The sequence below is a fragment of the Nothoprocta perdicaria genome, unplaced genomic scaffold (genome assembly GCF_003342845.1).
Source record: "Nothoprocta perdicaria isolate Ctin4 unplaced genomic scaffold, notPer1 scaffold_7, whole genome shotgun sequence".
In the NCBI taxonomy this organism is placed as follows: Eukaryota; Metazoa; Chordata; class Aves; order Tinamiformes; family Tinamidae; genus Nothoprocta; species Nothoprocta perdicaria.
The window spans coordinates 7,703,303-7,719,857 of NW_020455976.1; positions in this window are offsets into that span (position 1 = coordinate 7,703,303).

Consider the following 16,555-nt stretch of genomic DNA (forward strand, 5'->3'; position numbering starts at 1 on the left):
GGAAAGGAAAGGAAAGGAAAGGAAAGGAAAGGAAAGGAAAGGAAAGGAAAGGAAAGGAAAGGAAAGGAAAGGAAAGGAAAGGAAAGGAAAGGAAAAAGAGGAAAGGAAAAAGAGGAAAGGAAAAAGGAGACAAGGATAAAAAAAATTAAAAATGAAAATGGAAAAGGAGAGGATTGTTCACAAACATTTCTGGTTTCTTAATCTTGCGCAGATTTCTTAAATCTTGATCACTTTTCCATTAATCATAAAATATTCGATTCTCACAACTATTCTCTGAAAAATCAACTTCAGATTAAGAAAATGCCCCCAAGTTCTTAGTCAGTCYCTGTCCCCCCATATAGGTTTAAACATATAACTGGATACAGACTAATACGGGCCAGGATTTATTTCTCCTTCCAGCAGCTGAAGCTCAGCAGTCTCTGGTGGTTTGTTGTTATTAGTTACTACTTGCATGGCAGTCAGACCCAGAGGCTCTGAATAGAGCCCAGCCCTACTGCGCAAGGCTCTGAGCAGGCAGAGAGAGAGGGTGGAATGAGTTCAGTTCTTCCATGAATTTGCAATGCTGTGCGAAAGCCTGTTCTGCAAAGGGATGCTAGCAAAATAGGACATTTAAGAGATACTTGGTCATTTCATGCAGAGGTGCAACAAGTGGATGGGGATTAGGAAGAACATCTCCGTGTAGTTGAAGTAAAGGCTTCCAGTTAGCAGGGAGCAAGCTTTGTGTCTGTAATATACAAAAACATATATATATATATATATATATATATATATATATATATATAGTTTGTGTGTGTGCATGTATAGGGAAAGTAGTAACAACAGTCCTGCCTGGGCATATTTGTTTAATGCTGAACAAAACAAATTTTTGTTTCAAATATTTTTATACTGTTTCTTTTTCTTTTTAGTCAGGATAGGCATAATGATTCCCATAAAAGTTCTTCTGTGAAACAGAGAGAACAATTAAATTATATTTGTATAGATGTGTGGGAGTATGCACGACATTTCTCCCTGTGTTGTTCATTATGTTAATGTCTGAGCATATATACCATAATAATAAACATGCAGCTATAGAACTCAATTACACTGTTTGAAGCAGAATATATGATATTAAATATTGTATTTCTGTGATATTCTTCTGGCTTTTTTTTTTTTTTTTTTTTGGAGAGATCTTTTTGCAGAGATCTGATGCAAATCCTAGTGAAGTCCAGGGGAATTCAGTCCTATGTGCAGTGTCTTATATGACAGCATTACAGATCACATTTTTTCCACAGAAACCCATGCTACAAAAAGGCCTTCCCCTATTAGATCAGTTAAATTTTCTTTCACGCATTATGAACACATGGTACTGTTGAGGATCTGCAAATTCAAATGGCAAGTCTAATCCTGCAGCGAACTTGTAGTGAGCAGACAAATTTGTCTCCGTGCAGCTCAGTTACTTTAGTTGAGGTCCACACATCTGCAACAAATGGCAAAATCCAGAACAACATTTCTAATTCAAGTATCTATGAGGTTGATATTTTCCCCGGTTTTATTAATCAAGAAACCTGTTTTCCTCTATTTTTATTTGCTGTTTTATTTTCACTAATAGACCTAAAATACAACATTCTTGTGTTTTATTTCTTTCAAGGCTTGAAATAAGGGTCTTTACTGTTGCCTTCTAACTGCCATAACTTCAGGGATCTCCATAGCTTCAGCACACTGAAGTCCACACTGGTGTGCCACTAAGGCACATAAGAAGATTTAGGGACAGACCCTGTTATCTCCTTTGCTTTAAAATGTTTWAAGATTACTTAGCTCATTGTGTATGTACTCACTGACTCTACTTTGCTATATATTTTGTTGCTTTTCAAATACAGTTTTAATGGATTTATTGCTGATGCAAACTCTTTTATTTTGTATTAAAGAACTTTTTTTTTAAAAAAGATATACCTTATTATAAAAATGTATATGGTTTAAGAAAAAGAAGTCTGTTTTTCAATGCTTACCATTATTTTAATTATTTTTTTCCCTATGATACAATCTTTTACTGAAAGGGTATAGAAAATTCATTATAGCTATCACTTGCTAAAATATTCTTTGTTAATGAAATATTTCTGTCACAAATGCTCATATGACTAAGGGGCTCATATGACTAAGCTGGTTGTTGCAATGCGAAAATGATGCTAAGCTGCTATTGAGCTTCAGTGCATACATCTAAGCTAAAGAATTCRGCAAGAGGATCCTGTGTTTATTTAATTTACTGTATAGCATGGATTCCTATCCAAATAATATTTATTAAGAGTACTGTAATAGCTTTTGTCTGCTGGAAGAGTCTCATATTGGTCCCCTTTGCCATGGCTGCATCACAGAGTCATTCTAATAGATTTTTCTGTGGTGGGAGTTTACAGGTCTCAGCTGAAGAGGATAATGGAGGCAGCCCAGCACTCACAAGGACTTTAAAAAAGTAGATTAGTCTAAATATCTAATAACCTGGTAGGCTGTCTGTGACAGGAACCCATTACTGGTTAGTAGGGGAGGRCGTAACAGGCGACGTACTCCCCAGCATCCTCCCAGCGCTGAGCCAAAAATTCATGGCAAAGAGATTGCCTGAATCAGAAGAGGTATCTCTGTGTTTTATGGCCCCAAATAGATTTTTCTTCCATTAATTTTTCTAACCAGTTTTGATTCTGATTATTTGCTTCTGAATTTCCAGATTTCCAGTAGTTTCCTTTAGAGATATGTATGTATTGAAGTGTCAAAAATTTTCCTATCCCACTTCCAACACCTTGATCGTTGCGAAAGGCAAATGAAGAAGAAACAGGGAAGTTTTACATCCACAGTAATGGATGCGTTATGTGTGCTGCAAAGATTGGCTTCTCCAAGACAGGAGCTTCACCATAAGGTTATTCTTCTTCTGTGCAAGTTCCAGTGCTTTGCTAATTACCACAAATTCTGAGTGACTTTCTAAATCACATTATCAGCTGTGTTATTCTTGCACACATTGTTTTTCCCATTCCTAGGGATTAAAATGCCATCAAATTTAAGCTGTACTCTGGAAACTTTCATCATATAGACAGTATTGTGTATTCAGGGGACATGTAAGGGAAATATATTAGACCTGCAGTAGAAGATGGTCCTTTGTTCTAGAGGGAATTGGCTCCATCTCCTGGAAGTGATCCTAGAMAATACATAGGGGAGCTGTATCATTAAAGAACAAGACCATGTCTTCATCCAGAAGCTTTATCTGTCTTTAAAGAAAAGACCTGAAGACTTTGAATCAGTAGTCTGGGTGAAAGGAAAAATAAATGTGCTGTGTTCATGGTAACTGAGATTCATAGAAAGAATAGTAGTTCCCCTTTCCCAAAATTTCCCAAGGACTAATTGCCCAGATATACTGTTTAATGGCATGTGGCTCTATGTATTGGACACAAAGGTTCTCAAATGGGCTGTTTTTTATGAAATTAGTGTTACACCTGCACAAGAATTCTAACAGGTGCCACAGCAAAAGTAACACAATTTTATTTTATCTTCTAAGTAGGCAACTTCATAAAAAAATAGATCTTAAAAGAATAGATCAATTGATACCAAGCAGAGATATAGCTCAGCTTCCAGATAAGCTTAATCAGCTCTTTTATGTCCCTCACACTGGTGCCTTCTCTATTCCTCGCTGAGCAAGCATTCTGCAAGACAGCCAGTTAAGCTAGCTGACCCTATCCAGAGAAAACCATTTAAAATAAAGTAACATACTCAGAAAATATTTGTTATTCTTTGTACCTATCATATTCCTGTGCTTTTCTGTCCAGATATGCTCCTGCTTACTAGCCTGATGCAGCATATAGAACTAGATGCTTCTTAATTTTCCTGCATACTTTGCCATTAATTGCAGTATTGTCTCTTTCAGATACTAGACTGAGTTTATTGGCAGGAATCAGCAGTGCTGTCCTGGAGGCCAGTAATAATGAGCATGGGTATCACACGTGTATCATGATTAAACACATTTTGGTCATTATGAGCTGCTCCTTAGAGTTATCAATCTGGACAGTAGATTAATGCAAAGCCTCATTGCCTGTATCATGCCCATGGCATATGTGAGCYGTCTGAACAATGGTGAGATGGAACAACAAGGCATGATTCTTTTCATAAGGGAAAACTGTAAATTAAGAGGAAATACTATTTATTTCCTGAGAGCAGATTGAAGGCTTAGATTCTCTGGTTTCAGTCTCAGCTGTGTCCCTGTCTCCTGTAACCAGCAGCACCTGAACACTCAAACTCCCTCTGCCTTCGTCTCACCCTCTGCTAACAAGGATATTAGCTTCATCAGCTTTGCTTGAGCATTCATGGGTATTTACCATCTCAAAAACTGTTAGTGCATGAACCTTTACTGCTGGTGCCAAAGCTCTTACAATCTCATTCATCCTCGTTGTCAATGCCAGCAAGCAAGAATCTCTCAACAGTCCAGGAGCAGTTTGCAGAGGTGATGTGGTCCAGGACAGCAGGTGTAATCTAGACCCTTTTCTTGAAACTGATTTTGATTTTTGTTACTTTTTTTTTTTTTTTTTTTTTTTTGCTTTAGAAACAACTATTTCTCCCATGTGAAAATGAGTGATTTCAACAGAAATGACTAGAACAATCCATAAACAAAATCAAATCTGTGATAGAAAAGTTTGTCTGTATCTATGACTATATCACATCAATGAGAAGGCTGATTTATAGCCTCTTGAACTAATAGGGTTTGAAGGTTGTCACATTTTTGAGAAAAATATGACCATTTTTATAGTATGTTTTGGGGCTGAATTTGTAGCTCAGATACTGGAAGGATTTTTTTTTCTACTTGAAATATAGTAATCTTTCACATTGACATCTGAAATAATATTTCAATATACTTCCTAACACTTCGTGAAAAAAAATGTTAGAAAATGTAGCAAGAACAGCTATCAATGCAGTTGTTTGATTTGTTAAAACCGGTAGTAGATTGTAGGTGAGTTTAGAGTTACTTCACATTTCTATTTTATTGGATGTATCTAAACACACTGGGAGACTGAGCATCATGATRGCAGACAACTCTGAACATGTCTAACTGCAAGGTAATGCACGTTAGTCATTAGTTACATAGCTCAGATAATATGAAGCTTTGAATTTGCAGGACCCTCTGAGGAAAAAGRACCAGCATCAGGAGTCATCAGTGTCTGATTCACCTCTGTCTACAACAMCAGCCTAAAAAATAGAGAGATCATTTAGATATATTAAATAAAAGCAGAGCAGAAAGTCAAAAATGTCAGGATAACACAGGTTTGCACTATAGATCTATATTAACTCTGTGTTCTTTTTTTTTAAAAAAAACCCTTTTATCTCATGAGATATATAGCAGAGTTCAAAAATGTCCAAGAAATGATAATGAAAAGGAGTACAGAACAATAGGATTCACATATAGCAGATGGTAAAATCTAGAATGGTTTTGATAGGAAGGGTAGGATCAGATTAGTGCTGAGCATGGCAGTCAATATTCTGAAGAACATAGCATCAGATATCTTTAGCTTTAGCACCCCCTATACCCTTTTTCAGCAGGGATGGCAAAGGTGTAGGGATTAGTGGCCCCAAGGTAGGTTCCTGCCAACACCATGGAGGCTCTTCCAGGAGCTGTGTGCAAGCTGGCGCTTTGGAAAGAGAAGATGGCAGGACATGCCCAATACACAGTTAGGTTAGGAGAGCAAGCTCTCTTGGGTTAGTATGTGACCCCRGACTCGGAAGAGAACCCAGCATGATGTATATACAGCAAGTTACATTTTGTGATGCAAAGTCTGTTGAAGGCATGGGAAGGTGCCTTGGGACTGTGCTTTGTGTTTTCAAAGAGCTGAGGAAAGAATAAGGAGCATCCAAGTGAAGTAGGGCTCCAGCTGCAGAGATCATTTCTGGTTCAGAAAAACATAAAAATACAAGAATTCAGCTTTTCTGCAGAGATGCAGTCATGCTGATGATATTAAATTGCTCTCCATCTAGATTATAGCCAGATCAGAGTCGATTCCAACAAAAACTCGCATAGCAAAACTGCTGTTTGGTTAGTGTGAATATGTTACATGCATTTTTTGTCTTAGTTTTATCTGTGCGTGTGTGTTACACCTTCATTTGCCTTTAATAGAGAGCAGAATTGGACCTTTCAGTGTCTAACTGTCTTCCTTTATCACCGAAACTAATTCATTCTTGTTTTGGCAGAGCTCCTACTACTGTCAATGGGAATTATGCACCCTGAATGAAGGAGAATGAGGCCATAACTGTTTAAGAATTATGCTATTAAGACAGCACAATGTGTTTTATTTTTATATGGAGCATTACACATGAAGAGTCAAAAACGCTTTGCAGAGAAATGGGATAATAGACTATACTTCACAGAGTTGTTTGGAGTGGTGCTCTGATTCAGAGAGAAAAGGACAAATGATTGTACAGTTGTAGAGAGAAAAGCAGAAAATTTGGACTTTAAAAGTATTAGAGAAGSTAGGGAGTTTCTCAACATAGCAGATAATCCAGACTAGATGATCTGGACTATATGATCTCCAGAGATCCCTTCCAACTTTACACATTCTGTGATTCTGTGATTGTAGTTACAGCAAAGAGGAAATGTAAATATGAATTGCTGAAAAGAGATAAATGGGCAAAATCAGTAAGATTTCACAGAACTTGAATTCAGAGTAACCCATTAAATCTTCATCCTGCCTGTCATGCACTGGGGCTTGCCTTGGGCTCTGTAGGTCATTTGCCATTTAAAYCGCAAATATTTTACCCAGTGATCTTTAGAATCCAAATGTTGGTGTCACGTCAAGACATTAGAAAGGCTGGCAAAATTCCATGTGAACCTGCGGAATGGACCAGCACAGTGTCCTGCTGGCACTGAAAAAACAGGAGACAGCACATGGAGGAGTGCAGGGTTGGGTTGTCTATTTGCGTGTGAAATCTTTGCACAAAGGGAAAAGCACATCTCTCATCTCTTCAAAATGGTTGATTATGTCTTACTGGCTGGTTGCTGCTCATTAGACTGCAAATCTGTATGTATATAAATATATGAGTATAAAGAATGGCTATACATTATGTTATGTGAAGGCTGCTTGATGTGAATCCTTGCTTCCTTCTCTGACCCAGTGTCATTTGCTGAGCTGCATGGGAAGGCTCAGGCACTAGCCCTTTCACACAAGTGATTATGCCACATCTGGATTTCTTTTCAATCATTATATTCCTAACATCATTGATCTATCTCTGATACTTTTTGTACCTCCTATCCTTTTTATTTTTATTTTTCTTCTTTTTATTTATTTATTTATTTTTATTCCTATGGATAAATCCAGTGGTCCAAAATGTAACAGGAATAGAAGGGACACATGTTTGCATTTCTGCAATTTCCGTGTCCACAGCTTGTTCAGGGAGATATGAACTCACTTTCAGGCAGCCTGTTTGGGTACCACCAATGCAATAGGAATAACATGGTGCTCAGACAGAGATCAGAGACCTTGTGAGCTGCACAGCAAAACGGTCCCGGTGACCCACACTGGGTTTCCCGTGTCCATCTGAGATACAGCCACATAAGCTGCAGACACTGAAGTAGCTATAATCAGATGAAGACAAAGGCTGCCTCTTTCTCTAGGAAAAATAAAGTCTCAGGAGGAGCTGGAAATGCAACATCCTCTGTATCTCCCAGTCTTCCTTCCACATGACTGCCTCCCAGACAGCTGATCTGGGTGAACATGCATGACTGGGTGCTAACACTTTTGCATTAGAGGGTGTTTTTTAGCTGTGTTTGAAGCCCTGCCTATGGCATGGCAGGTAGGACAAGCAATAGCAGGCAAAGATTTTTTTGGAGCAGCTAACGTAAGTCTCCAAGCAAAACAGTTCAATCCAAGCCTAGTCATAGGAAGGGCCGTAGGGATACAGCAATAAAAAGTCTGACCTGCTTAGTTCAGTCGACTAGGATGATTTTGTTGCTACCACTCCAATCAGAACCCAGTCATAGAAGATAAAAGGGATCATTCTCAAAAATGCTAAGACATATTTGTGCAAAGTCACCCTTCGATTAATTTGATCCCTGTCATATGTGGGCAAGTCAAAGAAAAATATTTTGTCCAAGTAGATTTGGTATGAATCATCTCTTTCATATTTATTTTTTCCATGAAAGAAGATTTCTGCATTTTCTCTTACCACACCACTGTACAAACGTTATGTGGGTAACTGCAATAAGGTGAAGGAAATGTCAATGGTCTTTTTTTTTTTCAGAAGTAAGATGGAACATAGATATGGGAAGTAGCTTGCCCATAGTGAAACACTGAACTTCTGCACTTCTGTCCAACCCCAAAATAAGACTGGTCATACCACGTGACCTCCTGACATTTGAAATAATTAACGTGATTCATTAAGGGTATATGTTAAATGCAAGGATTTCCCTCCTCCACCCTCTTTAAAAAATGTTATTCTAATATAATATCCCAGAATAATCCTCTTCTGCTATATAGAATATTCAAAGTCTCCCATTGAAATGAAATGCAAATAAAACAGATGGAGTCCCAATACAGCAAAACACTTAAGTGTGTGTTTATCTTTAAACACATCTGGAGTCCCATTGACTTGATAGGACTACTCGTACTGCTTAAAGATAAGCCTGCTTTTGTTGGATCGTGGCCCTGAAGACTTAAGTGCTGCGGGAATCATTTTCATGCTTTCCAGAAAGGGCTTTAAATCACTTTTGTTTAAGGAGAGGTAACTGATTGGATATACACATATCTAACACGCCAATAGACCAAGATTAACTTTTATGCTGAGCCACTTGACACATCTCTAGAAATTACTTACTGTGGAAGTTTGGTTCTTAAAGAAAATAACGATCCAATTATTTTAAATGAAATAGAGTGGTAGGAGAACCTTGATACCTCCACGTGGGAATTTTGTAGAAAAAAAGATGGGAAGACAGACGTAGGCACGTTAAGGGGAATGCAGTGTGCATTTCTGAAAGCCACGAGAGTTAGGTGGATTATTAGATTACAGCACTTGAAAGGAGAAGCAGAGTGGTCCGTAACAGGTCTGGGTTGTTCCTGGTCTGAAGGTGATGCTCTGAGATCACCAAGAGAGATGTGCAGCAGGGCAGTGTGGGCTTAAATAAAAACAGGGTGCTTTAATGGGGCACCCTACATGAGAACGTGTTCAAAGAACTGATCTGAAGTCCTTGAAATCAATGGAAATACTCTCTCCTTGACTTGAAAGGTCTTTGCCTCAGGCCCTACATTGTTCTCACGTGTATTCAGGTGTGCTCACAACCTACCATTTTGGTGCTGCGAGGCCCCACGGAGCAGGTTCACCCACCAGGGTTAGGGTCCTGCCCATGCCTATTGTCCCATAATAAAGAAATATCTGCGGAAAACGTGTCTGCTTCCTAGTTTTTGCAAGTTCTTCCTAATCTGCTGCAATGTTTGGCTCTGCTGATGCTGCCAAGCTGGTGCAATTCCCCCATGGCAGCCTCCAAGTCCATCTCAGAAGCTCAGTGCAGGGACAACCCACATGCTTAAACTTAACTCCTTCTCAGCGGTGATTCAAACAACAACAACAAAGGGCATTTAAAAATCATCATGATAATAAAGGAACAGAATCACTAATACATCATACAAACACAGCTTTTTTAGCACTGCACCTATGCTCTGTGCCTCATCCAGTGTCCAGGTCAGAAAAGCAATGGGAAACACGATATAAGAAAGCCCTACAAGTAGGCCAAGCAATATAGCCTCGCCGCAGCAGTAATGACAATGGGGAAGGAACAGAATGTTGTCAAGGGATAATGGTGTCCTGCTGGTAGATAAATATGAAAGCAAAAGCAGYGACATTTATAAAATAAACAAGCATCAGGGCAAGATGAGACATATATTACAATGCAGGAAATAGCCATCTTTAACAATGGTCCCTTCCAGTTGCTCTCATTGTTGTAGAAATAAGTGTTGTAAATGAATGCTTTGTCTCATTTATGTTTTATTGTCTCTCAGGCAATTACTGGAGTGTATTCCATTTAGCCTAGAGACGAGAATTGCTTGTCATCAAATCAGAGTCCAGCTTCTTGGGGCAAGGGACAGGCTTGCTCCTTGCCTGTATTTGCACAGTTCTCTGACCACTGAGAAAAGCGATAGGCCACAGCATGTCATGCTGACGTGTGATATAAGTAGGCCATAGGTTCTCCTGGTGGTTACTGCAGCAGGATGAGCACCATCCTTCATCCCAGCCTTGCACATCACCACACGTGGTAAAGMAGACAGGAAAAAACAGTCACCAGGAAATGGTTCTTTTCCCCCATGTATTCAGTGATCCTCCCTCCTGAACACTATACCTGCATTGTGCAGTGTTGGGGGTGAGTGAAGGGGATTTATGTGGAGGTTGGAGAAAGGGAAAGCAGCTCCCCAAGTCCAGGGCTTCTGTACAAGTGGGAATCTACCTTCAGGCTCAGAGAGTATTGTGAATGTGACATTAATTTCATTAACTAGGCACAGAAGTTGCCCATATGCTGCCATACCATACGTTTGTCCTCTATAGGTTAAATCTGATGTAAAGGCCTCATAGAGAAAACAGCACCACATGAATACTGGAGTCTAATCAAAAAAAAAAAAAAAAAAAATCCAACTTCTCCTATCACTCTAAAGAAAGAAAAAAAATGCAAGAAAGATTTTGCTTCCGGTGAACAATGTACGAAATGGGAGAAACAGAGCAGAATTCGGACATAATTAAGTAGTCACCCTCCTGTCTGGAATGAGGACCAGGCTGAACCTGCACTCTTTTATTAACCTTTGGGGTAGGGAGGAGGGGGAGAAAAACATTTAAAGTATTGCAGGGTCATGGTGACAGGTGTACACATGAAGAAGAAAGAACACATATTTAAGCTGTCAGAGTGATGTGTGACTTAAAGCTAAGGGCTAAAATAAAACCAATGGAGAAAAAATATAGTTGACCATCAGAAAACATTTTTGTCAGCAACTTTTCTTACATTTTCTCTCTTTTCTGAGCTACCTCCTGTTACCTGAAGACCTTCAGTCTCACTAGACTGGAGAGTAGTTCTCATAGCTTGCTTGGGAATTTAAAATTGAACTGAAAAATGTAAGAAAATATTACTGTGTGAGGATGGATTAAATAGACTATTAGACTATTCTCCTCTCTAATTTTCATTAAACTGTTTAGCTGAAATGTTGCTTGCTGCATATTAGTGATAAAATACAGAAAACATGGTCATACAGTGGAACCGACTTCTTAAAATAAAACGTTGTAGTAATAACTGATAAAAATCAATCTTAGCTATTTATGTAACTCTAATTAGTGTTTGAGTGAATCATAGTCTTTAGCACATGTATCTGGTATTACTCCTCAGAATAAGAGATCCATATCATTTGCTTAGAAGAAAASGGGTAGATATAAATGTATAAAATGCCTTGTGTAAAAGCCAAACAAACAAATAAAAAAATCTGAATTAACAGAAACACAGGTTTAATTGGTATCCTCCCACCAAGTTACATGTTGCATAAATTCCTCATTCAGGAGGAAAGTATTTTCCACTAAGTGCAGAGTACTTGGCTTTTCCTGTGTGCCTGTTGCCACGAATATCCATTGCCAGTTCAGAATGGATTAGTTGCCCTGTTCAGCAATTATTAAATAGAGAATTTGTGTGGATTTTGCTGTGTTCGTRGTTTGATGGGCAAGCTGCCAAACATTTCAGAATTAACCACACAAAAATTCATCTCATCTACACTGGATTKCACAAAGCTCCATTTGGTTCTTCAGGCAGTCTTGAGGAGCAGTAACTGATTTGATACAACTAGGATGGCACAAGGAGGTGCCAGAACCAGCAGAGGGGAGCTTGGGGTTGCACCAAGGCCCTCCTAGTCCAGAAGCAGATTTCTGGTTGGAATATTAAATAGGTCACACACAAAAAGTTTTAGAAGGCAGCAGCAGTTTCAAAAAACTTTTTTTTTTTTTTTTTCTAGGACAAAATGGTTAAATATCTGCGACAAAATAAATAGTCAGTGTAAATTCGTCTCATGCTCTGCAGTCATGCAGGGGCCCCCATATACACACACACTGACAAACACATCCATTCCTCTCCCTGAATCATGCTGAAATGCTGAATCTGACACTAATCAAAGGCTGGAGAGTTATTTTTAAGGGGGAAAAAAAAAAGTTTTATCAGGAACCTGGTGCTTGACGCTGTATTTGCACCGGGGGTGAGTTAGGTCTAAGGAAATYGGACCTAGTTGAAGATAGTAACAAAGCCCGGGTGAGGTGCTGCCTGCACCCAGCGCCGTTGCAGGGAGAGACCCCCCCAGGACTGGGAAGGACTCGGGAAGGAGGAAACCCCTCCAGCCACGGAGATTTCTATTCAGGGCGCGGACACAATGGGGGAACAAAACCCAACTTCTCCCTCTCTCTCTCTTTTTTTTTTTTTTTTTTTTCTTTCTTTCCCGTGCGTGTCACCTCCCAGGATGGAGCGGGATTAGGTTGCCCGGCCTGGAGCACGGTGATGGGCTCCCCGCTCGCCCGGCCGGGGCCCGGTGCTGGGTCCGACCGAGCACCGCGCGCACCGCGGCTTGTGGCACGGCCGGGAAAAGCGGAGACTTGGAGCTTGTTCAGCTGAGACGGAAACTGGAAAGGAAAATATAAAAAATGTCAGGCTGAGAGTGTGTGTTTTTCCTTTATCTCCTCATAGTGAACAGCGATTATGGTTTTACGACAGGAAGAAAAAAAAAAGGAAAAGAAAAGGATTGGAAGAATAAAAAAATAAAAGAAAGAAAAACGAGCGGGAAGGAGGAAAGCATAGAAAACGAGAAATACTGCTTTAGGGTGCTCTTTGGAACCTGAAAATTAAATTAATTTCTTTCGAGTAAAAACAATATCAGGGAGATTTGTTAGTCCCCAAAATACCTTTTCCTGGATCAATAATGTATCTCGCATGTGAGGGCACAAGTAAAATCGTTTTAGGTAACAGGAATTTGTCCTTTGAGGATATTACTCTGCATCTAAAAACCCAATTAGATATTAAATAATGTAGTAGCAACTGAACAATTTAGTGGAACTTATTCGTTTATGTATTTGTTTATTTTTAATAAAGTGAGAATCATTAGATTATTTACTAGTTATTTTAAACCTCTCCCCGTAGCGGGCAGACTGTTTTTAACTGAGACACGTTTTTGCAAAATCTACGTTCGTCTTTTTGAGAAGGAGGAAACAGAGGTTGTGTCTGAAAAGCGGGGCCCACTGGTTTTATTATTATTATTATTATTATTATTATTATTATTATTTTCTCTCCGTAAAAGAGGTTATTTTTTTTTCTGTCTTCGATGGTCTTCGCTTGACAAAACAGCACAGCGAACCCAGCATGAGAAAAAGAGACTGGAAAATGACTTTTTTTTTTTTTTTCCATCCCATTAAAGTAAAAATCAAACACAGCGAATCAAAGTGCGCGATGTGATGTTGCAAATATTTTCTTTGTGCCAATCTACGAGATCGATCTCGAAAGCGTTTTGGCCCCGGGGCTACCRCGGCCGCCGGGGCTCTGGGACGGCGCCGAGCCCGACCCGGAGCCGAGACCGGGCACCTCAGCCCGGAGCCTCGCCGAACTTATGAGTTATTTTCCGAATGACTTGAGTCGCTTTGGGAAAGCCGTTTAAAGACCTCGTTTCCTGCCCGAGAGACCCTAAATTGCGGGTTTTCCCTCCCTCCGGCACCCGGCGCTCGCCCAGGAAGCCGGATCTCTGCTCCCTGTCGGAGGAGCATCCCCTTGGCTGTCCCCGCGGAGCGAACCGGCGCGGCGCCGCTGCAGGAGGGTCTGCAGGTACCCAAGGGGGGTTTGTGACTCCTGCCGTGACGCGCCCCGCGGCCGCTGTGGCCGGAGCCGCCTCTAGCCGGCCCCGCGCCTCTGCTCGCCGCCTGCGGGGACAGCGCTTGCTAGAAACGCCAGCAACGGTGAAACGCTCAGGGAAAACCGCCCCCCTTGCGGCTTTTCCCCAGCCCCCTGAGGACGGGACGGGCTGCCCGGGAGGGCGAGGGGGCTGCAGGGCCCTGGGGCGCCKCTGGACGGGGCGCCCCTTCGGAGCCCATTCCCTCCCGGCGTGTCTCCCCCTCCTCTGGGGCGAGCACAGGGGCTGCTACTCAGCCCCAGGCGCGGGCTGGGGCTGCCTCAGTACTTTCCCTCCCCAGGAACAGGAGCGGAGAGACGTGGGGAGAAAAGGCGACAGTTCAAAATCCAGCGGGTTTAAATCCTTCCCTTCGGGCTCGGAGGGATCTTTGGAGCTTGGTGCTGCGGCTTCAGAGCCAGGCACGGCCAGCCTCTCGGGCGGGCTCCGAGAGTCTCTAGTTACTCGCAGCTCCTACCGGGACGGAGGGAGGGGGAAGGGGCTCTTCATGGGGGACCAGAGGGGTGCAATCCCACGGAGATCCAGCAACCTGCCCCTTGGGGTAAAACCGGCGCCTCCCCGGCTGCGCCAGCGCGCAGGGCACCGCGCCGCCCTGCTCCGCACCCGCGGGCTGGGTCCGCCGCCTGCTCCGCGCAGCGGGGGCGGCCAAGCCCCCGCACCCACCCGCCGCCCGGGCCGCACGTGCGCGGCGGGCGCTGCCCGGGACTGGGAGATTTCCTTCCTTTTCCTCCGTTTTCCTGCGTTGGGGAGATGCAGTTGCAGCTTCCAGGAGACGCAGCCCCATTACCCCCGCACAGGGGCCGGGGACGTGTGTGTGTGTGAGGGTCCTGCTCCCCCACTGGCCATCACAGCATCGAGCTGTCGCGCTGCCTTCAGCATCTATCAAGCTGCTTGTCCCCCGTTTGGCCGGACGAAGTTACAGCCTCGAGTGCTATTTGCARGGGAGGTGACAGGATCTTCCCTCTTGGCTGGTGAATTTGTCAGGCTCATGGKAGATGATCACTTGGGAGGGGTGGCACCTCCTGGGAGCACCAGTGTGTTCAGATACCTGTGCCCAAAGCTCCTTCTGAGCTCTTCTGGGCAAACACTTCAGTGGAAAATCTCTCGTGGACCTTTCCCATCATTTACCCAAAGGAGGAGCAGCTCCCTTCATTTTGAATGACAGGGATAAAGGGAGGAGCTGGGCTACTTCACTCCCGTCCTTTGCACTCCCTTGACACGGCACACACTCTACTGCACGGAGCTGCACCTGGCCCCAGGACTGTCCCCGCGTTGGTTGGTGCTCACCTGGGGGCTCACAGGGGGCTTTCCATGCCCAGCACTGTCCCCCCTCACCCAGTGCATYGGAAACATGGCTGATGCCATCAGAAAGCCTTTGCCAGGGGTGTCTATGAGCAGTGTGAGCACAAAAATCTTCTGTATCTTGAAGAAGGCTTGGAAGAAATGGGTTGGGATGGGCTCAGAGAACACAATCATCAGGTACTGTGTTTTCGTCCATGTGAACCACTCTTTTACTCTTATAAGCAAGGGAAGATGCTCAGGTATGCCAAGGGCATAGAGCTACAGAGCGGGAGCTTTTAGCACATCTGAAATGCAGCATTTCCTGCTACCTGGGCTCACATCACTTGGCTCGTGCAGCTCTGCTTTCCTTCTATTTAAATTTCAAAAGATCTGAGGAAAGAGAAGGGCTGGAAAGGGTATGAAGACTCTTCATGGTCACTGCAGAAGACTGACTACCCCTTGGATTATGCACGTTCCCTGGACCTGGACTCAATCCATTTACTACACACACAAAATGCACCCCTCAAAGTAACTTCTAATGCAGTGTGAAGAGCTAAAACTCACTTATAACAGAGACCAACCCCACTAAACATCACAGTAGAAGAGCAGAAGAGACGAAAGGCACTGCAGTCCCTTCGTCCATTCATTGCTGTTGTAGCAGGAATCGCTGAGGTGACTTTCTTGGAAGAGCCTGGTCCACTGCCCACACTGGATCCCRGCTCAAGTGAGTCCATAGGTGCCAATCACCACATGGAATGTATTGGCTACCATTGTTCTGGTTACCTCTACTGATAAGAACTCGTCCGTAACCGTATGCGAAGGAGAGCTTGTTCAGGAGCTAACCTCCACCTGCTGCATTAGGCAAACTGCTATTTTTTTTTTACAAAGCATCAACAGGTTAAGAAATAAAATGCATATCAGTGAAGGCTTTAGAGAACCATATTTAGATTTACAAACAACATTGTAACTGGATCAACAGGCTATAATTAGAATTTAATAATCCAAGTGGAGGAGTAATGCGCCTGCTGCTTGAAAAATTGGAGCCTTTCTTCCGCAGTTCTGAACATTCAGCTTCGCAGATTGGACTCCAACTTGCTTGACACAATTACTGTCCTAGTGAGGCAAACATGTTACAAATAAGAATAAGATCAACAATAATCTACCTCTAATACCATAAACAAAGGGAATTATCAGAACACCTCTTGTGCCAGTGGAATCTGCACATCTGGGACAGGCAGATAGTGTAGTTAATGAAAAAATTATGCAGGAAAATGAGGTATTTTCCCAACTTCTGAAAATATTCTAATGCTCACAAATATGTTACAGGCTTAATAAATATAAATATTACTTTCAATCTTCTCCTTTATTTATAAAATCCACCT